Genomic DNA, 20237 nt, shown 5'->3' with positions numbered 1-20237 from the left:
GTGTGTGAGTGTGTGTGTGTGTGTGTGTGTGTGTGTGTGTGTGTGTGTGTGTGTGTGTGTGTGTGTGTGTGTGTGTGCTTGATGGGGCTGGTGAGTCATGTAGGCATGTTCAGGTACCTAGAGGCAGTGCTGGTGTTGTCTTGGTGTAATGGTTGGGTTAAAAGCAATGTAGGCATTAGAATTTGTAAAGGATCTCAATTGTTCAAAATGTAAGGGACTGTAGATCGTATACTGTGGCCAAATTCTGCAAGGTGGATTGGAGTGGAGTGGGAACAATAAGGGGAACAACCAGTGTTAAGGTGCCTCCCACAGCTGGATCACTGCAGGATCATGTTGATCACATGGCTAGATCACTAGAGGATCATGTTGATCCCACATCTAGATCACTACAGGATCGTGTTGATCTCACAGCTAGATCACTAGAGGATCATGTTGAAGGGACAGAGGCCTGATTATATTTAGTATATATGCTGCTGCATTGTTGAGTGGCAAGGGTTTAGCGTATTTGTTTTGTCACTGTTTAATGAGGATAGTAAATGGACTTATTACTTTTCCTCTGATTTTATAGTTTACAGTTATAGTTGCTGTTTGTTTATATGGTAGTTACATGATGGCTTGAGGGCAGAGGGGAGGGAGGTCATTGGCCAGTTAGTAATTTACATTTGACCAGATGTTGGGGATGTTGGGCTAGTGGGTATGCATGTAAGTCTAAAAGATATGGCAATCTGGCAAATGTGGACTTGAGAATTGTCTTCATGGCATTAGAAGCCATGCCTCTTGCTTGCTGTTTGGGTCTGTGGGTGGTCAGCAGAGTTGTCTTTGTATGGGACACCAGATGGCATTGAGGTAGCTATGGAGAGTCTCATGCGGCAACTGGCCTTGTGGCTTGTTTGTGGGGGAATTCATGGGCTCTGGTTTTGTTCTTTCACAAGACACTAAATAATAGCAAAAGTTGAAGTTTTACTCAATGGTTTCAGATGCTAAACTCTGGGAAGGCCTCTTGCTATGACAGCTGTTTTTTGAAGCAAACATTGTTGTGAATGGGGATTTATCCACTTTTTTTTGGGGGGGGGGCTTTGTCAGTGATCACTTGATCAGGTTAATCATCAGTACACTTATAGTCCAGTTTATGATACGTATTTTGTGGTGGCAGTTCAGATGTATTGCCATCTGTCCATAGTCAATTATAAAGTTAAGTTGCTGTATTGGAAAGGTAGGTCAAAAGGTTAGGGTCTAAGTGGGTCTGATTCTTTCTACCTCCATTTATTGCCAGACATTGCCGTTACAAAATTATATAGATGTATATAGATCTCCTTTGATTCATTGAAAACTCATTTCACTGAATCACATTTCACTGAATGTAAGAACTGTTGGGCTAATAAAATGTATATGCTGTTTTCCCCACTGTAGTGCGATCCTGGAGTTAGTATATATATATATATATATATATATATATATATATATATATATATATATATATATATATATATATAGTTGGGGGGCACAGCCCCCCACATTGGGGTGTGGTGTAGCCCCCCACCTACTTAGCTTTTTATATTTATGAATCTTATTTCATTGAAAGCTAACAATATAAAACCAAAAGTAGGTAGGGGGTATGCCCCCCACACCCCCCTAACTATATACACTAACTCCAGGATCGCACTACAGTGGGGAAAAGGGCATATAAGTTTTATTTGCCCAATAGTACTTACATTCAGTGAAATGACTTTTCAGTGATTTGAGCTTTCAACGATTTTTTGAAGGTGACTTGAAATTCAGTGAAAAGAGTTTTCAGTGAATCAAAGGAGAAATTACACTATTTTGAAATTCAGTAGTAGACGCCCACTAATGCGAAAGTGCACTTCACTGAAAGTGCACTTTTGTGAACACCACTAGAACGAATGAGCAATGTCCTCCACTGTGGTGCGGTAGTCAAGGACCTTAGGGTTCAAGCTTGGGTTAAGGATAGTGGATAGCCCTACTAGATATCCAGTATCTTAACCCAAGCCCTAACCCTAAGGTCCATGACTACTATACCACAGTGGAGGACATAGGTCAGTGACTACTGCATTGTGGAGGACATGCAATTTCATCTACTGTAGTGCGGTAGTCATGGACCTTAGGGTTAGGGCTTGGGTTAAGGAAAGTGGATGGCCCTACTAGCTATCCACTATCCTTAACCCAAGCCCTAATGCTAAGGTCTGTAACCATTCGCTCAAGTGGTGTTCGCGAAAGTGCACTTTTGGTGAAGTGCACTTTGGCGTTAGTGAGCATCTACTACTGGATTTTGAAATAGTGTAATTTCACTCTCCGGTAGTAGACCCATATATTATATATATTTTATATATAAATATATAAATATATATATATATATATATATATATATATATATATATATATATATATACATATATATATATATATATATATACGTCGTACACACACACACACACACACACACACACACACACACACACACACTCACACACACACACACACACACACACACAAACTCACACACACACGTGCACACGCAATCATATCAATAATGTATACAAAAGACATATAAAACATTTTTGTTATCTTGCGGTGACCCCTTGATTTTTAAAACACATTTTATAGTTACTTGGTCAGTTAGATCTGATGGAGAAATAGCATTTAATTTAACTTCCCAGAAAAATTCTAAAATTTTCAGCTGGTTGTCTGTATCACCACCTCTCAATTCTTGTGTAACTTTGCAAAGTACAAAGAAAGTAAACCTAAATTCAGGGAAGCCTTCAGAATGCCTTAATAATGCATTGTTTTTGTTCTTGATTTGAACTCATTCTCCTGCAGAGCTTTATAGAAATTTTGCCTGTATGGAAGACATCACAAGTTATGTAGCACAACTAACTATTTCTGAACTGTTACAATTATATACATGCACCATCTGCAGAAACCACCGGGTGCTTGATAATCTGTTCATCTGTGTTTTACTGCATGATATGTTAGTGCTGCCTGATTTAAGTACCACTTTAAAATTGTTACCCATGTTACCCATAAAATAACATTTTCTCTGGTAAAATATATTGCCTGGAGCCTGTGCCATGGATGAAGCTGCAGCCAAGTATAAGCCAGGAGGAAGGTAGGTTACACTAAATGGGCAGGGTGGTGTGGAAAAAGTAGGTTGGTCCAGGGAAGACATTGATTGAAGAGGTAGCCTGCTGTGGTGAACCTTCAGCTATGCTAACAGTACAGGAAAATCATCAACTGGTCTGCTCATCTTGACCTGGCAATGGTTACAGGTGAGGTAAAAGTCTGAATTGCATGGCATGGCGGGTGGTAGTGTGTATGTGTGTGCGTGTGTGCATGTGTACATATGTGTGTGTGAGTGTGTGTGTGTGTGTGTGTGTGTGTGTGTGTGTGTGTGTGTGTGTGTGTGTGTGTGTGTGTGCTTGATGGGGCTGGTGAGTCATGTAGGCATGTTCAGGTACCTAGAGGCAGTGCTGGTGTTGTCTTGGTGTAATGGTTGGGTTAAAAGCAATGTAGGCATTAGAATTTGTAAAGGATCTCAATTGTTCAAAATATAAGGGACTGTAGATCGTATACTGTCGCCAAATTCTTCAAGGTGGATTGGAGTGGAGTGGGAACAATAAGGGGAGCAACCAGTGCTAAGGTGCCTCCCACAGCTGGATCACTGCAGGATCATGTTGATCACATGGCTAGATCACTAGAGGATCATGTTGATCCCACATCTAGATCACTACAGGATCGTGTTGATCTCACAGCTAGATCACTAGAGGATCATGTTGAAGGGACAGAGGCCTTGATTATATTTAGTATATATGCTGCTGCATTGTTGAGTGTCAAGGGTTTAGCGTGTTTATTTTGTCACTGTTTAATGAGGATAGTAAATGGACTTATTACTTTTCCTCTGATTTTATAGTTTACAGTTATAGTTGCTGTTTGTTTATATGGTATTTACATGATGGCTTGAGGGCAGAGGGGAGGGAGGTCATTGGCCAGTTAGTAATTTACATTTGACCAGATGTTGGGGATGTTGGGCTAGTGGGTATGCATGTAAGTCTAAAAGATATGGCAATCTGGCAAATGTGGACTTGAGAATTGTCTTCATGGCATTAGAAGCCATGCCTCTTGCTTGCTGTTTGGGTCTGTGGGTGGTCAGCAGAGTTGTCTTTGTATGGGACACCAGATGGCATTGAGGTAGCTATGCAGAGTCTCATGCGGCAACTGGCCTTGTGACTTGTTTGTGGGGGAATTCATGGGCTCTGGTTTTGTTCTTTCACAAGACACTAAATAATAGCAAAAGTTGAAGTTTTACTCAATGGTTTCAGATGCTAAACTCTGGGAAGGCCTCTTGCTATGACAGCTGTTTTTTGAAGCAAACATTGTTGTGAATGGGGATTTATCCACTTTTTTTTTGGGGGGGGGCTTTGTCAGTGATCACTTGATCAGGTTAATCATCAGTACACTTATAGTCCAGTTTATGATACGTATTTTGTGGTGGCAGTTCAGATGTATTGCCATCTGTCCATAGTCAATTATAAAGTTAAGTTGCTGTATTGGAAAGGTAGGTCAAAAGGTTAGGGTCTAAGTGGGTCTGATTCTTTCTACCTCCATTTATTGCCAGACATTGCCGTTACAAAATTATTAGTTGTTAGAATCATGTAATTATACAGCCTGGTTTTAAGGTAGTAATAGATTGCAGATAGCTCTTTAGGTAGCACACTCCACCTTTGGTGCTGCGGTTCAATTAATGTCCCAGGTGAGTAGTTTAATTTTCCTAAGGGAAGAGAATAACATGTTAAAAGGTCTGCCAGTTTTGGATTTTTTTTCTTCCATTATTGCTGACATATAAGAAGGGTATGGATTCATTCCCTGTTTAGGTGACTTTGGATATGACCTGTGGCTCAGAGGATAGCAACTGCACCTGCGCATTCAGCTCCTCATACAGGTGGTAAGATTACATTTCTGTCAGTGACACTACAGGTAGCAGATGTTGGCAATCCATTCCTGAGTTGCATAGGGGTGGCTTCCATTGGTTTGGACAACAGGAAATTTGATCAATATCTGTTGAATCGATGCATTTGGTTGACTATACAGATAGTCGACAGGTGTGCTAGATCAACAATCCCAGGGTAGGGGAATATACCCTTTTCCCAAGGATTGTATGGTTTCAGAGTTAATATATATAATTGGCAGGGAGTGTTGGGGGCACAGCCCCTCCACATGAGGGATGTTGCTTATGCTTTTTTTGAAGTAATATTTGCATGCACCGAGAAGCAACCTTGGCACATGCATACTAGGAAGTTGACGTCTCCATTTTTGATGTAGAATGGTTTACTTTAAGGATGTCAATATTCATGTTGATTGCTCAAGGGGCAGGTATATTTCTATTCATGCATAATTTTTATGGTGTTTTCATGACTTGCTTATTAGCATACATAATTTGCATTTTCTCCTCAAGCTAGAGGCAGTAGCATTGCTTTTGGTAGCCACTGTTAGCAGAAAAATATAGAAATGCAGATTGTGAGATATTAGAGTAACTCAATATAATTACTTAGGGACTGGATAACAGCATAAGCAGTAGGGTTAAGGAGGATTATGGTACAAGCTACTTGCATTGCTGGCTAAGGAAAGCAAGTGTGCATATGGTCATTCGTGGAATAGGAAATGGCTAAAGGGAAGAATTAAAAATGTAATGTACATAAAAATGCAATGGATTTTTGCTTCTTTTTCTTCTCTCTTGTTCTTGTAGCTAGGAGAACATGTGGCTTTTGACTTGTTGGATATCAAAAAATGAGTAAGTGTATGGAATCGCTGAACATGCTATGTCCCTTGTGAATGTAGTAAAGAGGAAAGACCAGCAACTGTCTATCTTTTGTGATATGTTTGCTGTAATGGCTGATAAGTGTAATGGCTTGTCTTTTATTAAGACTCTGGGGTGTATACGGGATTCAAGAGAAGCAGACCTTGATGCATATTCACAAACCTTGTTGGTTGCTATGCTGATAAATGAACTGGTATAGCTACATGCTGTTCCAGCAACAGGTTGACAATGTCATGGACACTGGGAGAGCGAAAGAAAAATAAAAAAAACATACTACACAATTGAGCCTGATGCTGTCTTGTCAATGCGGAGGGAGCCATCCATGTGCTAGACTTACTGAATGGTAAGTGACCCTAAGTGTTTGTGGATGATAAGGTGGTATTCAGGGGAGTAATGAGGGATAACAGAATAGGCTGTGAGGCTATTAGTGTCACTTGCCAGGTCAGGATAAAACAAGCGAGCATCATGGGTTCTTGTTCAAGTAGCTTTATTGTATCCAAACCCGTCATAAATGAGATTAAGTAACTTTAACTTACAAGCAAACTAGCTGTCATGCACATTGACGTTAACATTCTGGCTGCACCTTCAAAATGGCAGTGACGTTAATACGTGCTTGGTATTTATATGCACACACAGATCTTGGAAATGCTTTTCAAAAGTCCTAAAGCTGTTGCTCCTGCTTCCTTACAATGAGAATATATCCAGATTTTTAATATTTTGAAAAAATAAGATAGGCATTGTCACTGATAGTAATGAATATGCAATTTACATAGAAATGATTTTCATCATACAATTATACAAAGCTAGATACATATATACAAGTATGTCCAAATTGCTGAGCACTTCACATTAGGCTTTGAAATGCAACCACATCATGTGACATAAAATTTGGGATCTGGTTTAGTAACTGGGATTGTCTCTGCTGACTGTTCAGTCTTAGGAACATTGGAATCATCTGCTGGAACAGTATCAGGAGTCAAGACACGATCTGGAACAGGAATATCATCTGGATTGCTCTGAGGATTAGAATCTTTATCATAGGTACAATGCTGCGATATCGGTTCTGGTACAGGAAGAAGATGTCTGCGATTTCTCCTGTACTCCACACCCTCGGATTTAGCAAAATGGGATATCGGCTCTGCACAAGTACTCATTACTTGACCAATCCGGTTGAAACCTTTCACTGTTTGTATCTTCACTGTCTCTCCTTTTTTTCAATGGATGAAGAAATCTGCTCAACTTGTCATAGCTGGACTTTTGGAAAGAACACTTTCTAGATAACTGGGCTTTGATGGCTTGGTTGTTCTTAGCTTTAGGCCTTAAGAAACTAGAATGTTGTTCTGGTTTGCCTAGATAAAAATCTCTGAGCAGGTGAGCCAAGTATATCGTCATGGAGTAGGTTTCTGGAATTCAGTAAATTCAAAAAAAACATTGGTATTATCACACTTTGACTTCTCAAGTAATTGCTTTGCACTCTGTACTGCACTTTCAGCAAGTCCATTTGATTGCGGATACTCTGGACTACTAGTAACATGTATAAAGTCCCATTCTCTGGCAAATTTCTGACACAATTGACTGGTGAATTGCATACCATTGTCACAGATTTATTTATGTGAACTGCCATGGACTGAGAAATGGCGTTTCAACTTAGTAATGACTGTAGTAGAAGTTAAATTAGGTAGTAGATTAATCTCAAACCAATTTGAATAAGAGTCTGCTGGTACTAAGTAATGCTGATTGTTTCACTTGAATATGTCAGTAGCTACAATTGACCAAGGTAGATTCAGAATTTGACTTAGTTGAAGTGGGTCTCTTTGCAAATGCTCCTTACTACTATTACATACTAAACAGGAAGAAAGTACTCTATTAATGTCTTTCGCAAGAGAAGTCCAAAATGCTAGTCCTCTCACTCTTCTCTTAGTAGATTTGGAACTTGGGTGACCAAAATGCAAAATCTGGATATATTATCATTGTAAGGAAGCAGGAACAACAATTTTAGGACCTTTGAAAATAATGCCATCTTCCATCAACAACTCATCTCTGTAAGGAAAGTAAGATTGTACTTCTGGTGGTACACGCAATTGCTTTGACAGCCATCCAACACTGTTATAGTAATTGATCTTCTGCAAAACTGGATCAGTCATTGCATGATCTTGTAGTTCATCAAGTCATGTGGTAGAAAAATTACACACTTCCATGACATTAAAGTCAAAATTCTCTGTGTTAAGCTGTTCCGTTGCATTTCTGGGTGATCTGGATAAGGTATCAGCCAGATAAAGAAGTTTGCCTTTCGTATAGACCCTTTTGAAGTTGTACTTTTGCAATTTGAGCATCATTTGTAATCTCAGTGGAGCTGAATGCATAGGCTTCTTTAAAATAGTAACCATAGGTTGATGATCAGTTTCAGTCTGGATTTCTCGACCACAGATGTAATCATGGAACTTGGAACATGCAAACACTATTGCCAAAGGTTCTTTCTCAATTTGAGCATATTGCATCTCAGTCTGGGTAAGTGTTCTAGATGCATAGGCTACTGGCTTGCCTTCTTGAAGAATAACTGCAGCTAAACCAAATTTTGAAGCATCGCAGGAAAGAGTTACTGGCTTGTTGCTATCATAGTATCTTAATGCTGGTGGGCTGGCATTTCAAGAATGGCTGCTTGCTTTCACAGGTCTGGTGTCAAGCTCATACTTGTAAACAAATGACCTATGTATGTAACTTCTGATAGTTTGAATTTGCACTTTAGAGGATTGAGCTTTAAGTTCACTTCACATGCTCTGTCTAGAACTCTCAAGATTTCTGTCATGCTCTGCCTCACCGTTGCCTCAGACTAATATATCATCTGCTATTATGGCACAAGGATAACTCAAAAAAAGTTGCTCCATTACAAGCTGAAATACTTCACTTGCAGAATTTATTCCAAGTGGCATTCTGAGGAATCTATATCTTCCAAATGGGGCACTGAATGTAGTCAATAATGAAGATTTGCGATCAAGCATCGCTTGCCAAAACAAACTCTTTGCATCTAAGACAGAAAAAACAGTGGCATTCAATATCAGGGCTGCAACCTCTTCGATTGTACACATGGGATGATGTGGTCGCCTCAATGCTTTGTTCAAATCTCTTGGGTCAATACATATTCTGATTTCATCTGAGCCTTTTTTATAAGCTGCTACCATGGACGACATCCATTCGGTAGGTTCTGTAACTTAACAAAATTGTTGCACTATTTTGTCCAACTGAGCTTTGACCTTGTGCTGCATAGTTGTCTGAACTGTTCTTGCTGGTCTGATCACTGGACTGATTTCTGGGTCTAATTTCATGGAATACACATCTGGAATCTATCATTGAAAACATCAGCATACTCTGAAACAAATAGCAGTGTTGAAGCTTGAAGTAGGACGTGCTTATCTGATGAACTGCTTTGGTAAAAGAAAGCAGATTCATCTTCAAACTGTCTCTGAGACACAAACCCAGGTCTTTGATCCACATAGAACAACAGACTATAACTGCTCTTGGCCACATAACATAAAGCACTACTGAGCCTTCGGTTTGAATTTCTTCACCTCCATAAGCTACAAGTTTCACACAAATAGTCACATTTAGTTATTCACCAGCTCTGACGCTTGCAAAAGTATCTGCAGACATGACATTACATTTTGACCCAGTGTCTACTTTAAGCTCAGTGGAGTTACCATTGATCTGGACAGTACAAAACACTTCATTTCTTGCCGATAAATCTACTGCATCAATCTTCTCACCAATTACTAACACACAACCTACATAGAAAGCAGACTGTTGCAGGTCTATTTGATCAACTAGCTTGTTGGAGTGACCCTTCTTTGTAACTGTGTGAGGCTTACTCGATTTACAAAATCTTTGAAAATGGTTCCATTTCTTACATGTATGATATTGCTGACCAAATGCCATGCACTTTTTTCTTCTGGACTCATGATTGGCACCACAATTGTGACAGTTAACAATAAAGCTTGATTTGGGTTTTGCTGATTCACTCTTATGCTGTACTGAACAACATCTGTTTTGCACTAGATACCCTCAGTTCTGCATTGAGCATGCTCCTTTAACTGAACTGTTCTTGGAATGTGCTAGAAGACTGCAGGTTTTACCTGGAAGTCCTGCAGGGGCTGCTGCTGCCTTATTCTTAGGTCTGCTTTTGCCTGTCACATGTTGCATGCTGTCTACATGAGCTCTGGAGCCTACTGAAACCACACTCTTATCACTACCAAGGATATTTGTGTGCCTCTCTGTAACTTCATGAATCTGACAAATCTCAATGGCTTTCCTCAGTGTTAAATCACTGTCATAAAGCAAAATCTTTCTCACAGCAATTTATTAATACCACACACAAATCTGTCCTTTATCAACTCATCCTTTAAATCAACAAACCTACACGTTTTAGGTTTTTTCCTCAGGTCAGTAATATAAGCTGCAAAGGCTTCCCCTTGCTTTTGCTCTTGTGTAAAACAAATGCCTCTCTAGTGTAACATTAGTCTGGGGGTTACACATTTCACTGAATTTGCACTTTAAACACTCGGGGTCTTCCTTTGACTCGGCCTGCACAACACGATGAATTTCTCCTTCACCTTCATACACTGCTGGTGCATAGACAAATGAATGCTTCCTTTCAATGGCCTCTGACCCTGCTAGGTTCAGCAAAATGAATGTCCTGGTAAGTGTATCTTTATCAGAATAAGCTGCTTGTATAAATATATCTTATTTTTGCTCAAATATTCTCCAGTTCTCTGCAATATTCTGATCAAACACAAGTGGTTGTGGCTTGCGAAATCCATCTGCCATATTGACATATTGGCAAATATGCACAAACCCACACACTTGTACACACACACACATATACATGTGCTTGAAGTTTATGCTAGTACTTGTAACAACATAACGAGCTTTTGTATGACTGAATTTCATGAAATAAGTTTCCTGGGCAATGTCTCTTTACTGTAAAACCCACTTGCCTTGAAATTATTTTACTATATGAGCCATTTATCTTGTAAAGGCTTTAATGCTAAAGTCATTTATCATCATTATTTTACTGTACAAGCCTTTATCTTGTAATCACTTTAATGCCAAAGCCATTTATCGACATTTTACTGCCAAAGTCATTTATCAGTATTTTAAGAAACATTTCAAACAACTGCACAGTACAAATAAACTGAGCGATAGAAGTTAAGGACAAGAAACACTTCAAAGTAACTGTAATTTGTGAATAAACTATGGAGTAATGGACCAGACAAGTGGCCTTGGACTCTAAATCCAGGGGCAGCAAATGACAGCAAATGATGCAAGGATGCAACAAACTCATATCAGGTAAGAATCACTCACAATGTTGTAATGCTGGGAGAAGGGGTTTAAACACAGTGAAAGATGTTAACCAGCTATGTTTTAATTATAGGATGCTCTGGAGAAAAGATTATTGGGAGAAATGGAATGCAGTGATGAACCAAATGAATTCCATTATGAACAAAATGGGAAGAAAAGGTGATGAAGATGTTCCTGATGAGAGAACCTCGGCCAAAAAGGGGACACCGGGATGTAACAGCACATGAACAGAAAGCCATCCCTAACAGGAGGCACAGCTGCTGCAGTGAAGGATCAGACACACCGGTTTAGGGGGTGCCACTCCTGCACCAAGAAGAGATGCGATCAGGTAATCATTCTGTACACCAGCAGAGGTCAAAGGGTAACCACGCAGCAGGAGAACCTTAGCAGGATTGGAGGGAATACTTCAGAGGAATGTTAGACACCCAACCAGAGAAAGGTTGGAATGCCTTCCAGGAGCTAGTAGGAATTGGACTTGGGGGGGGGGGGGAGTCATGACCATGGCAAGTTTTAGCTGGAGGAGACACTGAGGGGTGTGTATCCATCATGCTCATTTTGGATACCAGACCAGTTATACAAGACTGAAGGCCATAATATGGCAGCAGTAGGGACAGCAGGTCAGAGAGAAACTTGAAGCCCAATTTCAGATGCAGTAAAGGACTATATACATCTTCCTGCACATATCCCCCCAAGCAGTAAATGAAAAACACTTGGAAAGGGGAATAAGTTAAAGTATTTTATTTAATTGATGCCATTGGAGTGCTGGGAATCCTCGCTTAAGAGACCCAGGTGAAAAGTGCCTGACTGTGGCCTTAGCAAAATCTGGAACCTTTGAGAAGTTTAGCACAGCCCTACACTGGATTTGGATATTATAAACTGAGTAATGTACATCAGCAGGGCATTATTTGGAAAAGTGGGTGATGGGCTTTCTTTAACTTACATCACAGACTTTGGAATGGTACCCATGACAGAGTTTACCCATGTTAACTTACAGTGTGACAGTGATGAAGACACAAAAATTGAGAGGTAGCAAGTCTTGACTATGTTATGATCAGAAATTACGGAAATTAAGGGCAATTGACATTTCCTTTCATTGGAAATTCAAGCAGGTAAATATGTGGCTTGGCATCATAGACAAACTCCAAATAGTTGCAGTGAATCCATAAGACGCTGGGCTTTTAATGTTGGGAAATGCTGATGGACAGTATGTAGCTTTGCCCAACCTTGCAGTGTGCTGCTGGAACAAGCAATATAAGGCAGTAATGCCTCCAATTAATGCTGACTTCAGAGCCCATGATAGAGGGTTCACTAGGGATTGGGCAGATTTCTGGGGCAGATGGACTGACCTACAGGCAAGGTGGATAGTTCTCCAATCAGAGTTGTGATGTTGCCTGGTATGCTGTCAGGCTATCCCATTAGGATGTGGCCTGCTGCTGGCACAGCTTTCAGATTAAATCCTGCCTGATGGTGTTTAACAAAGAATGCAAAAAATCTTTCTTCCACGAGAGGCAGAGAAAGCTTAGTAAGAATGTTGGATAAAAAGATTGAGACTGGCAGTGTGACTGAACTATTCAATATCCCACTGGTTACAGACTATCAGATTTTCTCACTATGCTTAGTTCCCAAAAAGAGACTGGGGGATTCAGGCTGACACACCAAATACTATTCTTGGAAGAGGAATCAGTTAATCACATGTTGACAAAATAGAAGCCAGAGTGCAGTACGCATTGCTAGATGAAACTGTAGCCACCTTAAAAGTAAGGCCATGAAATGGATGGTCAAGTTAGACATCAAATCAGCCTTCTTACTGTGGCCAGTACAATTGGAGGAATGGCACATTCTGGGGATGAAAGTTGGAGACAAATATTTCAATAAGGTTATGCCTTTGGGCTGCACGATGGCCTGTAGCACCTTTGAGAGGTTTAACCCAGCCCTACACTGGATCTGGAACCTTTGAGAACACAGCCCTACACTGGATCTGGAACCTTTGAGAAGTTTAGCACAGCCCTACACTAGATCTGGAACCTTTGAGAAGTTTAGCACAGCCCTACACTGGATATGGAACCTTTGAGAAGTTTAGCACAGCCCTACACTAGATCTGGAACCTTTGAGAACTTTAGCACAGCTCTACACTGGATCTGGAACCTTTGAGAAGTTTAGCACAGCCCTACACTGGATCTGGAACCTTTGAGAAGTTTAGCACAGCCCTACACTGGATCTGGAACCTTTGAGAAGTTTAGCATGGCCTACACTGGATCTGGAACCTATGAGATGTTTAGCATGGCCCTACACTGGATCTGGAACCTTTGAGAAGATTAGCACAGCCCTGCACTGGATCTGGAACTTTTGAGAAGTTTAGCATGGGCCTACACTGGATCTGGAACCTTTGAGAAGTTTAGCACAGCCCTACACTGGATCTGGAACCTTTGAGAAGTTTAGCACAGACCTACACTGGATCTGGAACCTTTGAGAAGTTTAGCACAGCCCTACACTGGATTTGGATATTATAAACTGAGTAATGTACATCAGCAGGGCATTATTTGGATCACTTTTAATCATTGGCCTATCCAAGGCCAACACAGCCAAAGGGTGGGAAAGTTTCTGTATGTGCTACCTTAGAAGAATCCTTGGTCCAAGACAAGGAAGCATGTCCAGACACCACTATCACTATCTTGGGATTGAGAACTGATGTAGAGGAGCAAATGATGCATCTGTTGTGGGACAAACTGGCTTGGGGAAACAACTTGAGCTAATAAGGCAAAAGATGAAGGCCAGAGTGGGAAAAGTTACGAGGTGGTTAGCACTGGTTAACTTTCATGCAAGATGGTCACCCCAGGATGTGCATTCATTAGATCACTGACAGGCTTATTAAAGGTGACCAAGCACAAACATCATCAGGTGAGGGTCACACAAATTAAGATCTTGTTGCAGTTTCTGCAACATTGCCATGGGACTGGATTTTGGCAGGAGTATTGGGTCACCTTTGTATCTTTGGAGAGGACTTGCTGGAGAGGGGGGATTTTTTTTTGAGCCATGGCCAGCAGCATGGGGGCATACGCAAGACAAGACATGACGTCGTTAGAGTTACTGCTTATCTGGGAAACCCTGGTCATACAGTAGAGGAGCGTTTATATTACGCTGTTGAAAACTCAAACTGTCGACAGCGTAATAATTGACACGGAAATGTCGAAATCCCCGAACAACGAACACACACACCAAAAAAAAACAACCAAACACAACACAAATTGCTCTATGCAGGGGGGCAAGCCCCCCTGAGCCCTCCACACCCCCTGCTACTTAAATATACCATCTTTGAGATCGCACTACATTGCAGTAAACAGAAATCTCTCCTTAAGGAGATTTTCATTTATACGTGCGATGACTTTCACTTTTGACATTTTGGTGCCAACAATATTAGCTTTGATATTATCGGCCTTCGACAGGGTGAAGTTGACCCAGTAGAGGGAGTTAATCAACCAGTGATTAGGTTTTATTCTGACCACAAGGTAGTGATTGTAGCCCTAACCATCAGATATGCCCAGGATGACAGGGTCCACAGGGTAATTAGAAAGCTGGTACTACATGCATTGAATGTAGCATTACTTTTTCTGCATGTAACAGATTGCAGCAGTTAACTAACATTTTAGAATCTTCCCTGACAGCAGTTTCACAGGTTCACAGCACTGTCCCCAGGTGTGCAGCACGAGTAAAAAGGAAGATCTATGGTGATGTGGAACACTGGACAATGACAACAGGGGAAACTGGTAAGAGAGTTATGGGCATCCAGCATGACAGTAGCATAAGCAAAAGCATTGCAGGTGTTTGTGGCTTCTATAAGTCTGCTACCAAGAGGGGAGAGAAGTTGGTCTTAGGATCTATTAAGGAGGTATTTGGCTTACAGATGGGAACAGGGCAACATGATAGCAACCGCTCACTTATATCAGGCTGTTATTAATTGAGTTTTGAAAGTAGAGGACATATAGGACATTACAAAGGGCTGAGTCTTTGGGAGGTTGTGAAAAGGATAGGGGTGAGTTAGAGGCAGGATGAGGTATGGTAGATGGCCCCTGTGGAAGACCTTCCTACTAATATCAGTAAGGGGCCTCCATGACACTTTTAATGATGATCATGACTACATTGCATGGGTTAGCCTATTTTTGGTTTTGTATTATGGAGCCTTCAGAATTGGTGAGGTGGTGCCTTGGGTGTCAGGACAAGGGCAGTTCAGGAGCCTTCAGTGGCAGGACCTTATTTTTTCAGGTCCAGCACCCTCATCTGGATGTAGGTTTCTAAGCTGGATCAAATGGTAACAGGACAGCTGGTCACACTCAGTCATAAAGGTGACAGGCTGATGTAGCCAGTGGTGTGGCTGGCCACCCTGAGCCAGCTAGCAAAGTATAGGAAGAAGGAGAGACTATAATTTTACATGACACCAGGAAGCTCCATAATGGGATAATGGGCACAAGGTCAACTGAAGGCAAAATCATCTGTTGCCAAACATGTTGTGAATGTTCAAATGAGAAATACCAACTTCAAAAAAGGAACAAAAAAAAAAAGGCTCCGTAAACCAATGGTGCAAACAGAATTTATTCCAATAAATGTTGTGAATGTTAATGGGGCTGTAGCCAAGGGATAAAGAATATGTAGTGGTGTGGAACATTGGACTGTGATGACAGGGCAAATCATATCATATAATTTGTCTGTTGTCATTACTTCATTTAATTGCATGGAATTGTATGCCTCTCACTCTTCAGCCAACAACCATGAAAAGACAGGGAATGCAAAAAAAAAAAAGTTGTTTCCACTGCAGTGGCTGTGAGTTTGACCATCTCCCATTTTTTTCTCCTTTGCTGGAAGTCCGCAGCACATTTTTCTGATTGGGAATTCACACATCCATTGGACAGCAAGGAGAATTACAAGTGCTCCGTAGGCTCACTGATGGGTTTACACCCAAGTGTTTTGGAGTTGCATCGGCATGTCTTGAGCAAAGTTGCTGCTGCCTAGGTATCAAATGATGTATGAACATGGACAGTTATTTTGCACCTAGGGGGCAAGAAGAGGTTGACATCTCTGATGTTATGGAACTTGATGAAGATAAAGTGCATCTTCATGGGTGTGCAGATGATATGGTTTGAAATGTTAGGCCACCTAGTTTGGCACAGGGAAAGAGCTCCAGAATATATATTAACACAAAGATGGTCAGAGTGTTAGCTAAGCTAGGCCTGTTGATAGTGAGACATAGAGACCTAGAGGGAGGGAACTGGTGTGGTTCAGGCTGGATGGAATATAGCTGTCTAACTTAGGCCTTGATCTGTTCAACCTGAAGGTTGTCTTTTTGCTCCAGGATCTGTTCCTGGAGGATAATTGTGATCATTGGTATGATTAATGTTATTAACTGGGGTGGGGAAGCAGGCAGCCATTATGTGCAGGCTGCCAGGTGGGTAACATCTCCTTTCTCTCTCCCAGGGGACTTCGGGGGATAGATGGGAGAACAGCTACAAGTTCAGGAGAGAAAGGGCATCCAAACTTCTGTATTATTGATTGCCAGAGTCAAGTTATGCAGGAACAGCCTTCTGTATCAGGATTCCATCAGGCTTAAGAGAGTAGGAATCATGGCATCTGAATGCCTGTTGGAAGGGGTTGGCAGTCCCTGGGTTCCAGGCTGGCTTGAAGCATAAAATGGTTGCAGAAGGATTTCCATGTCCTTGAGCTGGATGAATGGCTGAGAGGCAACTGAGAGGGATAATGCTTGTTATGTTACAGAACAAAAGGGGTGGGATACATGCATCCAGATTCCAGAGTTGGAAGTGTGAGACAGTGTCAAGGATGGCCTAAGTTGCTCATGAAGCCTGCTAAACAAATTTTTCTACTGTATTATTCTTCAGAAGAAGTTTGTGTGTACATATAGATAGTGAACCCTTCAAAGATCTTGCTTTTGTGATTCTTGAAATAAACTTGGTTGAGCTCTGCATGATGATCTGTTTTTTATGCATCTTAGAGAGGGGTAATGGCTGGACAAAAATAGCTTTTTCGCTTAAATTATTAAGGAATATGGGATATCCATAAAATACTTTCTGGTGCGCTGTTAAAATATTTTAATCATGTTTCTGTTAGCATTATGGGCTGGAGTCCATAAAATTTGGAGAATTTATTTGTGGACAGCGCAGTATAGTGAAGGAAGACTTTAGTTTCCCATCTGAGGGTGCAATTTCAGAAAACACACTGAAAGCACTCAAACTACTTAACTATTCAGCATAGGATGATTATGGTTTCTGCACATGTCTGTCTGATTCCAAAACTCATAGTGCACACCCAACACAACTTAAATACAACAAACTGCCACTCTGACTCAGTTTCTATATGGACCTCAAGGAACAGAAGCTACTTCAGTGGATTCTGCCAAATTCTGTAAAAATATCGACAAAAAAGAACACAAACATGCAACCTGCAGTTAATGAACTGCAACAGGCTGCAGTGATGAGGTTGTGGCTGTGCACCCTAGAAGGCAGTCAGTTAGAGTGAGAGCAATACTGCAACTAAACCAGTTGTCTGAGCAGCAAATAATCGACAGGAACAAGCTAGACAGGCAATAGGCACAGGCTGTCTGCAATATGTATCCCCCACACATGTCTATGTGGACCCTGCGAGGAAAGCCCATCCCCCGTGAAAACAAAGTGTGTCTCATCATGGGTGTACTTGCATCTGGGATATTCCAGACACACATAAGGTGATACTGTGAGAGTTACACAGACAGCTGCCAGATGTATTCTGGTAAAATTCCTTTGAGCAATGTACTAAAAGAAGAGACAGATGACACAGATCAGGAAAATGTGCTTACATCACATGCTGGATATAATTAAAACATATAACGCACATATGTCACTGCAATGTTACAGATAATAATGACTTACCATAAGTTCTTTTGTGTGTATGGATCATGGAATCTACATAACAGAGAGTAGACAGTTATGTTACATAACCAACATACATGACATATGTGATGAGTACAAACAAAACACACACCTGACACGTCCTTGTGGGAAGACAGTGTAGTAGACAAGGGATGAACTTCAACTATCGTAGGGAAAAAGTCAGCATTGTTAATGACATCATTGCAAGCATGGACCATTCCAACAGCATTGAAACATACAATGGTATTTACACGAGCATATCAGTCATGTGTGCAGTTGATAAGGATGATGCAGTCTGGCCAAGGAATAGGAAGAAGGGCACAGTACTACTGGAGGACAACAACAGGAGTAACAGCAGTGACATGTATGAATGACAGGTAATAGCTACCACTGACCACTGACACACTCCCGTTGTTGTGAGTTTGTGTGTTATACTGTGGATTCTGCAGTGGGAAAGTAAAGAAAAAGACAAAGCAGTCATGCATGCAGGCAGCATAATACTGACAGCATGTCATATGTGAACAGGCGCTGCAGATACTCACATGATGGGTGTTACAACAAAATACAGACATCATCATGACATATACAACACAGTAACAGGGGCTGCAGATACTCACATGATGGACGTTACAACAGAATACTGACTGCATGATATATACAGCACAGTAACAGGGGCTGCAGATACTTACCTGATGGATGTTACAACAGAATACTGACAGCATGACATATACAGCACAGTAACAGGGGCTGCAGATACTCACCTGATGGATGCTACAACAGAATACTGACAGCATGACATATACAGCACAGTAACAGGGGCTGCAGATACTCACATGATGGATGTTACAACAGAATACTGACAGCATGACATATACAGCACAGTAACAGGGGCTGCAGATACTCACCTGATGGATGTTACAACATAATACAGACAGCATGACATATACAGCACAGTAACAGGGGCTGCAGATACTCACATGATGGATGTTACAACAGAATACTGACAGCATGACATAATCAGCAAAGTAACAGGGGCTGCAGATACTCACCTGATGGATGTTACAACAGAATACTGATAGCATGACATATACAACACAGTAACAGGGGCTGCAGATACTCACCTGATGGATTTTACAACAGAATACTGACAGCATGACATATACAGCACAGTAACAGGGGCTGCAGATATTCACCTGATGGATTTTACAACAGAATGCTGACAGCATAGCACATACAGCACAGTAACAGGGGCTGCAAATACTCACATGATGGATGTTACAACAGAATACTGACAGCATGACATATACAACACAGTAATAGGGGCTGCAGATACTCACCTGATGGATGTTACAACAGAATACTGACAGCATGATATATACAGCATAGTAACAGGGGCTGCAGATACTCACCTGATGGATGTTATAACATAATATTTACAGCATGACATATGCAGCACAGTAACAGGGGCTGCACATACTCACCTGATGGATGTTACAACAGAATACTGACAGCATGACATATACAGCACAGTAACAGGGGCTGCAGATACTCACCTGATGGATGTTACAACAGAATACTGACAGCATGACATATACAGCACAGTAACAGGGGCTGTAGATACTCACCTGATGGATGTTACAACAGAATACTGACAGCATGACATATACAGCACAGTAACAGGGGCTGCAGATACTCACATGATGGATGTTACAACAGAATACTGACAGCATGACATATACAACACAGTAATAGGGGCTGCAGCTACTCACCTGATGGATGTTACAACAGAATACTGACAGCATGATATATACAGCATAGTAACAGGGGCTGCAGATACTCACCTGATGGATGTTATAACAGAATATTTACAGCATGACATATGCAGCTCAGTAACAGGGGCTGCAGATACTCACCTGATGGATGTTACAACAGAATACTGACAGCATGACATATACAGCACAGTAACAGGGGCTGTAGATACTCACCTGATGGATGTTACAACAGAATACTGACAGCATGACATATACAGCACAGTAACAGGGGCTGCAGATACTCACATGATGGATGTTACAACAGAATACTGACAGCATGACATATACAACACAGTAACAGGGGCTGCAAATACTCACTTGATGGACATTGCA

Source organism: Protopterus annectens, chromosome 6.part0, assembly GCF_019279795.1.
Source record: "Protopterus annectens isolate FY-2018-M chromosome 6.part0, PAN1.0, whole genome shotgun sequence".
In the NCBI taxonomy this organism is placed as follows: domain Eukaryota; kingdom Metazoa; phylum Chordata; order Ceratodontiformes; family Protopteridae; genus Protopterus; species Protopterus annectens.
The sequence above is the reverse complement of the archived record's forward strand: the minus strand, read 5'-3'. Positions refer to the sequence as shown.